Genomic DNA, 11,634 nt, shown 5'->3' on the forward strand with positions numbered 1-11,634 from the left:
TGTGTGGTAAGTGTGGCAGATGATTATAGAGTCAATTTACCACAGTGATACTTTATATGAAGTATTAAGAAAACATGTGCAGTGTTTAAAGAATGCTATGTCTTTGGATTGCCTGATTTTAAGGACCAATGAAAAAAAGATAACCTAACAAGTATTATACTATTTTCATTATTATTGCTTTTGCTTTGCTTCCAGAAACAGCTTACAATTGATTCTGTCTAATGTAAGCTTCGATTAGACTTTCAGTTGTGTCATTAAGGTCTTCATGATTTGTTCAGCACTAGGCAATGCAGCAACAAAAGCAGAGGAAGTAATACATCAGTGTAAATAATCTACTTATTTTCCCTCTCAGTGGGAACAAGAAAATTGGGAAGTAAAATTAAAGCATTAACGTATGGAGAATTGACTGGTCTAAACCTGTTTTATGTTTAATTGTCTAAGACTTCATGAAAGTTGTAATGTGTAGTTAAAAGATTCCTTCTTTTTTGAAGTAGAAATTCTGTTAAATTATTATCCCAGAGGTTTTCTTCAAACAGAATCTATCTCCCAAATAGTTTGAGTATCTTCTCATACTTTTTTTTTTTTTTTTTTTTTTTTTAAATGTCTTTTCAAATGAAAGTCATTTATTCTGAATGATAAGGATATGTGGTGAGGAAAAAACTTATGCCTCAGATGCCAGTTCAGTATAACTCAGCCTGTGGGACCTTCACTTGAAAAAAGAATATTTGACTTTTTCTATATTTATTATTACTCTAAAAGTTTGTACTGCGTGGGCAGAGAGACTATGAGAACCCCAAATGGTTACTGGAACAGCTCTAAATCATTTACTTTTTTTCAGACACAAAAGAGAATGGGGATTACATCTTCATGGTGCTCATTTATTTTTGTTTGGATTCAGATGTTTATTTCCTTTTTGAAAGTCTGATTTAATCTCCTCAAAAGCTGTTCAAGTTATGCTCTGCTTCATGGGACTTCATCATCAATCATGAGACTCTGAGATAGCACATTGCCAATATTCATTGCTGCATTGTCAATAAAAACAATTGCTTTTCATTAGGGTGTGGCTAGACTTACCTCTATTCTTTGTGTTGTTGTTTGGGTCAAACAGTTCAGCAACAAAATCAAAGTAGTGATGTACTGCAAATCCTCTAGTGTGTGCAGAGTCTGTACACAATCATTAGCAAATGGTCATAGGTCAGCAGATCATCAACCTCTGACATTGAGCAGTCTCTGTAGGCTGAAAAATTCCATCATTACTAAAATGCAAATATGGTTTCCATTATCACTCAAAATCAAGAACTTCAGAACTTCTGTACAAAGGATGGTTAAAATAACTCAGCAAGGATCCATGTTAAAACAAATAAAAAGAGAAAACCACAAACCACAAATGACATTCAGAAAAGAGAGCCCACTAAAAAAAAAAAAAAAAAAAAAAAAAAAAAAAAAAAAAAAAAAAAAAAATCCAAAATCAATTAACAACAAATAACACCAAGAAAACCATAAGATTTTTTTTATTTATTTTATTTTATTTTATTTTATTTTATTTTATGTTATTTTATTTTCAATTTAATCAAGAAAGCTCTAACCATCCACTTTAGTTCAGGACTCTTGAGCAGATATGTGCCTCTGGGGACTTTTACAACTACAGTTTTTAACCATAGCCTAGGTTTACCTTTTGACTTTTTCTTTAAATGAGCTGTTTGCAGAAATAATACTAAAAGCCTGATAAACTGATAAAAGGCCTTACTTCTAAATTTACTTAAAATGACCTTTTTTTCATACAATGTTAAAATAATGTAGTATATATATATACCTATACTTATTTATAACTATACTGTAAAAAAATGAGGGCTTTTATGGATGCCAGTAATCAAGGTACTAGCATTAGACAAAGCAGCAACCCATGCTAATGAACTGATTGTCAGTTGCTTGCTGCTCTGATGGTCACAACACAAGCATGATATTGTATGCCAGAAGACTTGTGAAGCGATAAAATGCTTTCTAATCTATCATACTGAGTTACATAAAGAAACATGCATAAGAAGTGATCTAAACCCAGAGGTACACTAGATTATGTCTAGACAAACATCTAGGAGTAGTGCCAGCAACAGTGCGGGCTAGGATAATTTTATTATGTATTTGTGATACTGCAATATGAATGTAACAGTTCAAATGCCTTCAAATGTCTCTAAGACTGAATTTTTTACATGTGCAAATACCTTCTGGGAACAGAGAATGAAAGGGCAGAATATAAAAGGAGCACTGCACTTAACAGTTCAGGCTACAGGAAGTCAACTGTTTTTCTTTTGAAATGTAGTGTGTCTTAAGGGTCTTGGTTTCTGCTAAGGCTTCCTTATTTCCCAAGCTATGAAATCAGAAAGTGAAAGCTGCTGTTTTTATTGACTTGCTTGTTCTGAGAGTTTGTTCTGAATTTAGATCTAATAATTCACGATTCATGTAGTTCATCAATAGTTTAGCTGGTTGGTTCCTTTTTTTTTTTTTTTTTTTTTTTTTTTCATGGAAAAGAACATTTCAGCAAAAGAGATTTCAGCATCACAAATGTATTCTTATGTAAAGTGACTAAAATGCTGTGGTAAGAGGCAGTTTCTAGAAAATTATGAAACTCTTCAGTGTAGCTGACCTAACCATTCCCATTAGGCAAAATCAATAGTTGTATTCATATCAAAGGTAAATTAGTTGTCTCCCTACTGTCATCTCTATTATGCATTTAGCCTCATATTGTATCATTCTTTCTCTTTAAATGAAAATATAAAAAAATATTTAAAATTAAATCTTAGTGCAGAGAGAGCTAATTTAAACTATCAGTTATACTAACTGTTAATGGACTCTTTAAATGAGACAAAAAGTAATTGCATCCAAACATTGCACAGTTGATCTGTCATGCTCATGCAGGAAAATGAGGGGGAGTGAAATAAGAATATTTATTGCCTTTTAGTTTACATTTATTCAAAAAGTCAAAAGGATGGGTTTTTTACCATTTTTTTTTCTAGCTACATTTGTATACCTTTGCTGCTTCTTATACTTTCTGCTGATGTCCAGCAGAACAAGTAACAAATTCTGTTATTTCCTCATTGCTACTTCCCTGTTTACTCACCTGTATTAATAATAAAAAATGTTACAAAAACTTGAATGACTAAATGGCTAAAACGTTAATAGTTATATAAAGTGACGTTTTGCCAGTCACTACTCTGTCAAGTTTTGTGTTTCACCTCACACAGGTAACAAGTTTCATTCAAACAGAATGATCAAGGTTTAGACTCAGAACCCACAGCTCATTACAACTCTCCTCTCCTCTCCTCTCCTCTCCTCTCCTCTCCTCTCCTCTCCTCTCCTCTCCTCTCCTCTCCTCTCCTCTCCTCTCCTCTCCTCTCCTCTCCTCTCCTCTCCTCTCCTCTCCTCTCCTCTCCTCTCCTCTCCTCTCCTCTCCTCTCCTCTCCTCTCCTCTCCTCTCCTCTCCTCTCCTCTCCTCTCCTCTCCTCTCCTTTCCTCCAGTTTAATCTGAATCATTACCATGACCTCTGAGAAACTGTATGCATAAAGTCCTGATGAGTAGCTTTTTAAGTACAACTACTTTTAAACATTTGTATTTTGTAAATCCAGCTGTTTTGAGTAAACATAGCTATAGACTCTATTTATTTAATTTAATGAACCAACATCTCATAATGAGTTTTCATGTGTAAATAATGGTGTATATGAATGTTGGTTTATGCCTCCAAATATTTGGTAATACACGGGTAAAATAAATTTTACATTAGCATTCATGTCAATGAACTAATTTGCTCATTATTTCCAGCAAACAGAAAGGTACAGACACAGTCAAAGCAAATGCAATTAAATTTTAAATGTAGGGGAAAATGTGGTATTGGTACAGCTGCAGTTACATAAATAATAATAATAATAATAATCCTAAAAGGTTATTAAAAAGTGTATTCTAATGGCTATCTTATATTACTTTAAAAATCAAAGGCATACCTATTTATTTGACTGCCACATCACTGTTTAATCTTTGATTTAAAGTGAAATTATAAAGGCATACATTAGAGAAGACAGTCACTATCTATGTTATAAAAATTGAAGCCCTTTTAAACAAAGGAACTATCAGTTGAGTATGCTTCATTCAGAAAGACCTGTTACATTGTCCAGATCTTGCCATCCAAAACAGCAAGTCACATGGAGCTATCACAGGCAGAACTAAAGAACTGAAAAAATTGTACAGTGATTATGAAGAGAAGCTGCAAATATTCCATCATAAAAATTACAATCCATTTTAAACATTTAAACAAAATGGCAACAGTTTATGGGCTGGTTTGGCCTGGTTCCATGACTAGTGGGGCGGAAGGATCTCACAAAATCTGGGCCTCCAGATATAGGAAACAGAGAACCCCAAAATATTTAAAAACAGAGGCAATGATCTGAGAAGAAACACACTTATTTACTGAAATCTATCACCACCTCTTATTCTTTTTTAAGTCCATTAGAATGAAACAGCATAAGGACAGCAGAACTCTGCCCCTAATTGTGTTTTCACTGTCTAAAGTCTCAAAAGATGAAGATATCCCAGTGAGCTGCAAACCCCAGTGTTCCAGCTGTTGGCTGAATAGTGGTTTGTGAGTGCTTCTGGTGACTAGGAGAACAGTCTATCTGTTTCATCATAGTATCATAGTATCGTGCGAGTTGGAAGGGACCTTAGAGATCATCGAGTCCAACTCCCGGGATTCGAGCCCTCTGTGTAGCAGTGCGGCAGTTCTGCCACTTGCGCCACAGGGGGGATTCAAAACCGGGCCCCCGGAGTTGCAAGCGGCAGTTCTTCCACCGTGTGCCACCGGGGGCACACAACCTGTTTTACTACTAAATATCTAACACTGAAAAAAATTGACATACTTTTCACTCTCCAAAAATTACGCTTACCCCCAAAAGACAAATTGTGCTGCACATCATTCAAAGGGCATGTGAAGGGAAAACTAATTATGGGAACAAGAGCAGATCAGATTTGCTAATTATGTAACATTATACATCCTGTGCAATTGCTAACTGTGGTCATAAACCTGTACTAGCAGCTTTGAATATCATTAGCCATAAATAAAAGGAAAAGACAATATTAATGTGCTGGGGAATTATGTTGAGAAATTACTTCCCTGCTGGGGAGAGTGTCATATGCTGTCTTTACCTGTAATAGAATTTTCATATGTATGAATAGAATAGAATAGAATAGAATAGAATAGAATAGAATAGAATAGAATAGAATAGAATAGAATAGAATAGAATAGAATAGAATAGAATAGAATAGATCAGTTGGAAAGGATCTTCAAAAATCATCTAATCCAACTGCCTGATCACTCTAGGACTAATAAAAAGTGAGAGTATTTTATTAAGATCATTATCCAAATGCCTTTTGAGCACTGACAGGCATGAGGCATTAACCTCCTTACTAGCAGTTGTCTTCCAGGAACTGTCATACTAGGAACTGAGGGAGCTGGACAGCCCTCATGGTGAAGAAAAATTTTCCTACTTTCCAGTCAGAACTTCCCCTGACATAGCTTTGTGCCCTGCCACCGGCTCCAGGAGAAGAACCCAACACCTCCCACTGCACTCCCCTTCCTCAAGAAGCTGCAGAGAGCAATAAAGTCACCTCTTAGCCTCTTCTTCTCCAAACTGGTCAGCCTAAGCAACCTCAGCCTTTCTTCACAGGACACACCTTCAACCCTTTTACCAGCTTTGCTGCCCTCCTTTGGATGCTTTTATCAACTTTAATATTGTGGAGCTTCATGTAGTATTTGACTCTAGGCTGCACTATTGCTAGCAGAAGAATCAAGGCTTTTGACCAAGTGGCTCGGCTGAGTTTACTACAGCACAAAAATGTGGTTTGCCCTCTTGGTTGCCAGGACACACTGCTGGCTCACATTGAGCCTGCTGTCACCAGCACTCTAAGGTCCCTTTCTTCTGAGTTGCTCTCCAGCCACTCGTCTCCCATTTCTACTTGTGTCCAGAATTATTCCATCCCAGTTAGAGAACCCAGTATTTTCCTTTGATGAATTTCACTCTGTTGCTTATTGCCCTGCCCTAATTTATCTAGAACCTTCTGCAAGGCCTCTTACCCCTCCAGGGAATCAACATTATTAGCTCCCTTCCCTCAGTGATTAAAATAAATTAAATGTTTCAATGAACATAATCCTGCAGTGGTTAAGTGGTTACATGTGCTCTTGTTTTGGATGGGATAGACTTAATTTTCCTCCTAGTGGATGGTGTGGTGCCGGGTTGGATTTAGGATGAGAATACCAATGTTACAAGTTCTGAGCTGGTATCAACTTGCACAGAATCACTGCCAATGTGCATCAACACAGATATTGTTGTAGCAGGAGCCACAAGGGAAAAAGCAGTGGTTTGGGGGTTGAATGTACCTCAAATGTGTGAAGGGACTTGGGCAGGAGCTGGTGGTGTGATGGAGAAGGTGGCACGGGCTTGAAGTGCAAAGGTTGGTCTGAAACAGGTTGGAAAGGAAAATGTGAATCTGGAGCGTTCTCCAGAGAGGAAAAGGAGACTGAGCCACACAAAAGTTATACCATGTTACTCAGTGTGGAAATTGCCAGAAATATCATAATCAAGGTGAGTGGATAGGTCACAGAAGTACCACAAAATATAAAATAAAACCTGATATCATGATTGTTTTTTACTTTGGAGTAAAACAACAACCATTCAAATGAGAGAAGAAAACACAGAATAAATAGAGAACTCTGTTAGAACTTCAGAATTTCTGCTCTGCCTGTAGCAAGGGGTTGGAATTCAATGATCCTTTAGGTCCCTTCCAACTCAAATCTTCTTACGGCTCTATGATTCTATGATTACTTTTAAACAGGGAGTGTGTATGTTCATATACATATGTGTGTGTGCAGCAGAAAAGTGAGTTTGTGTACATGATAAACAAAAACACATTGACACATTCTAGGTTCAAACCATGTTCTGTTACTTTCACTTGTCCTGAAATGCCAAATTGTATATGCTGAGGATTCTCAGCTTTGCTGATGGCAGCAGTGACTGCTCAGACTGAAATGTGAATCCAAAGATGAAGAGAACTGGATTGTTAAAAATACATTTAAGAAGCTCAGACTTTTTTACCTCCATTCCAATTAAGGGTTAGTCCTGTAAAATTATCAAATTGAAGAACTATTGTGACACTCACTGAAATGACAGAGGCAATTTATTGCCCAAAACTGAGGAGCACTAATAAACCTGTGCAATAAATAAAAAATATATTTTAATCATTTTAATACTTTTCACACTTTCAAATTCTACTTGAAGTACTTAAATCTGATGAAAGCCTAAAATTCTATTCAGAGATGTTATGAAAACTTATATTTAAATAAATGTTTTTGTATTGAATGCAAAAAGACAGAATATTAAATTACATTTAAACACTAGCAGTTCAAAGAAAGTCTCTAGTGATCATTCAAATTATTAATTATTAGAACACACAGGCAATCTTTAGGTGAATGTGTGACTAAAATATCTACAGGAGAAAAAACTTATTTATCACGCTATTAAGCATGGCTTAGTTATTGTAGAATACTCACACCTATTTAACCTATGTGATAATAACATACACCACAAGTAGTTATACACAGTCAGTAAATCCATATATAAAGCTCATCTACATTTAAGGCACTGGATATAATTGCAACTTAGAAACTCCTGTTCAGGCTGGTCATGGTCAGAGGTCAAGAATTCATGACTGAAAAATATTGCCATTTAAAGTATAATTATCAGATCCTTCCTGTTTTGCAACATCTTCGAAATACTGTAGTGTTAAAACTACAATAAAAATGTTTACACTGTACAATAAAACATCTCTCTTGTGTATGGACATAGAATGGTTCTTGTTGTATTAGGCTACTGTCGACCTCGGATTGTAACGTGTTAGGCCCTCCCCTTGCGATAAGTATTAGTGACTGTGCGGCCCCAGTGGGCGTACGGCCTTCGGTTGTGACACGTTATGCCCTTCTCCTTGCGATAAGGATTAGTGACATGTACATTCCTAGTGGGTGTACACGATAGGCATAGAATATATAAGTGTGTGTTGGCTTCAATAAAATTGCCATTTTACTGCTCACCATATTGGTGTCACTTCAGTAATTGGCCAAGCTGCGGTCTCCCAGGGAAGTTGAACTATTGAAGCATGCAACAGGTTCTGCATTGTAAAGAACTGTTATACTGTAGCATGAATCTTGAATATTTCCATATTGCTTACATTGTTATATTTATTGTAATATGTAGAGCAAATAGAAAATTTGAGGGGCAAGAGCACTGATTCCATTTACACCTTGGACTTTTTATAGAAATATCTACTTATTTCAAGAATTAGTTGGTATCAAGATCATTTAATGTTTGAGTGTGTCTGAGGATCTCAAGAGGTCTAACACATTTCTCTTTTTGTAGTCTATGAAAAATGAATGCAAAGCATTGGATAGGGGGTTAACTTCACCTCTCCATTACCTAGCTGAGGGCCAAAGTGAAACAGATGTCATACCTTGCTACCACAAACTCCTCTGTCATCATCTTCCTACCACACTAATGTGTAATATCTTTAAAAAAGCTGGAAATGCTACAGAGAAAGGTGTTGGAATTAAATCCTTCTAGAACTATGGATAACAGAATAAAATATATAGGAAGTGACCTTTATGTTTTTTTCTTATGCCTAGGTCAACAAATTTGCATGAGAAGTGCATGTTGGGACCTATCACTAAGACATTTGTAATAACTTAAAATTTACTGCAGAGACAGAGACATGGAGCATATTCAGAATCAAGATCTATGGATTTATATCCAGTGCAAGGCTCTCTTGAGAGTCTTAATACCATTCCCACTGACAGGCAGATGTCCATCCATTTCTCAACACGCATTATATAACATCCATTATTTGGGAACACAAACAACATAACCACAAATTTTTGCATTTTTCCCTCCTTTTTCAAGACCAGAAATGCCTTTCTAATATACCAAGAGATCAGAAATGATGTAAATAGGCAGATTTCTTAAATTTCTTTGCACTGGGCTTGGCATGTCACCATGCCCCAGGGACAGAAAATACACTAGCTCTATCAGAGATTATTATGATTGATTTATGGGGGAAAAATAATAAAAATAGAATCCCTTAATTACTAAGGGCAGGGCCAGCATGCTGGCTAGAAGTGATAATGCTGTTGTCAATGCTGAAAGACCCTGATTATTGTAATGTGAAAATGAGGACTATAATATCTCTTCAGCTGCATAAGGAAGGAATGTTTTTGAATTATGTCTAGTTTCCTCAAAATTATGTTGCTTGATTTCTTCTTTGAGTAGGTAATTTAACTTCACATGTTCTTTCACTTCCTACATTTTACCTCCTTGATAAGTATGCCAGGAGAAAAGCAAAGATTTTATAAGAAACTTCTGTAGTTATAATGAATTTACTTGAAACAGGCTATAGTTCTGTGTTAAAGGCTCATAAAGATGTAAAGGGAAAAAAGAAAAAGGAGAGAGAAAAAAAAAAAAAAAAAGGAAAATGAAAGATTTCTTTTTAATGCAACTCTGCAACCTTCCTGGAATTTTTGAACTAAAGAATTTTCACTGTTCTTGTAAATGCTTGGCAATATTGATGGTAGAACAACAGATGTCAGTGAACCTGAAGAGTTAATAGGACTCTCTAAGCTTGTCAGTAACAATGAGAAATGCAGTCTAGACAGATATCTAAGTGAGAGATGTGTGGGATGGAGGCTAAAGAGAGCTCAATTGACATTCTGAGATAGAGTTCATCAGATTACTCAATCCTCAGTTTTTCTCAGTTTTTTTCAGTCTTTACCCCTAAACTAATTCCAGTTTGACTAAAAGCCATTTTGATTTCAACTGTATGGGAGATAGTTATATTCTTTGACTCAAGCTAAAGAAAAACACCTTCCCATCAAAATGAGCAAAGTTTTGAAAATATTTCACAACTGCAGTACTGTGTCACCACCAGTATAATGTATTATGTTACTGTGGAATAGCAATCCATATCACAGAATATATGACTCTGTGATTTTTTTTCTTAATTTTATAGGCACACATACAGCAACACATTTTGGCTACTTGGATAAATTTTGTTTGCCCTCTACTGAAACAGTTGAACTATTGTACTTACAAACAGAAGACCGGCACTTGATGAAGCCAACTGTTATAGACTGTAAATTTTGGTAGAATCTGGATGCTGGTTACATTTCAGTTCATAGGCTGTTCAAATTGGAAAATAGGAGGCTTATAAATTTGAAAAGAATGGCTTGCACTGCAAAGAAGAATTCCCATAAGAAGTAACCTCTGAAGGAAGAAGGGATTCTGGAAAGAAGATAGAGATTATGGCTAGAGGAAAAGTCCTGGAAGTAGGGCAGTATCCTGGAAATCAAGGAGTTACACGAATAACAAGACATGCTTCCACCCCCTCAGCCCTCCCTACCCCAGACCCCCCATCCCCCCTTTTTTTTTTTTTTCTAGAAGTAGTGACTGTGGCAGCAGTAATCTTATCAGGTTTATTTTCACTTTTTGGCCTGGGTTAGAGCAGTTCATGGGATATGCATGCCATTCTGCCCTCTCTTGTAGTGTTTGAAGAAGTCTTAATGTTCCTTATTGAAATCATATTCCAGTCATTTCCCTGCATTATTGTCAACTGATATGTTAAGAAGGAAGAGGTTTAAGCATGCAATGGCAATTTTTCATATGACAATAAAAACTTTTTTTTTTTTTTTTTTTTTTTTTTTTTGCCACTTGAATCCTGACATGACAATATAATTCAGAGGTTTTTGTTGTCAAGTAAAGGCCACATTTATAAGAGCTATGATACAAAACTATTTTTCAAAAATAGTAAAAACCAATATTTAATCATAACTCTTCTGTGAGATACTCGTTTAACTATTCATAAGCAATTCTGAATAAATATTTCTTTGATAGAGGTCTGGCACACATTTAAACAACAGCACAAACTGTCTTAAAGCAATAACATTAGTCTAATTGGCTAGTGTTTTTGCATTGAGTGACCTGTCAGCCACCTTTCTTCTAACATATTCATGAAGAGCAAACATGGTAGGTGCACGCATAGAAAAGCTAACTCAAAATTCACATGGAGCTACTAAGTATATTTTTAAGTTTAATAAATAGAGGGCAAAACCTGCTCCTGAAATGGACTATAGAAATCTCAGAATTTTGTGTCATGGAGGCATGACACTCTAACACTTGAGACATTTTGCAGCAAGAAAAAGGAGATGGGTACATCTGCATCACAGATAATGTGCACTTGTAGGATAGGATGAAACTATTGCTCATTGCCGCCCCCATATATATTGACTCTAAGGCTCAAGACTGCTAGGTTGGGACAGTTCAGGTATTACTTCAAACACAGTGTAATCTGTTCAGTATTCATATCCTTAATTCAGTATTTTCATCTTTGTGCTGTATCTTGGAAAAAAGAAATGTTCATCTTTTGCAGCTTGAGTCTTAAAACCAGAAGTAAAAAGGAAAGAGTAAAAGCACAGAGTATTCTCAGGAGACAGGTGAAATGTAAATTTTACATGTCACATGTAAATTTACATTTCAGTTTTGGGTCCCAAAAGACTG

Source organism: Excalfactoria chinensis, chromosome 1 (genome assembly GCF_039878825.1).
Source record: "Excalfactoria chinensis isolate bCotChi1 chromosome 1, bCotChi1.hap2, whole genome shotgun sequence".
In the NCBI taxonomy this organism is placed as follows: Eukaryota; Metazoa; Chordata; class Aves; order Galliformes; family Phasianidae; genus Excalfactoria; species Excalfactoria chinensis.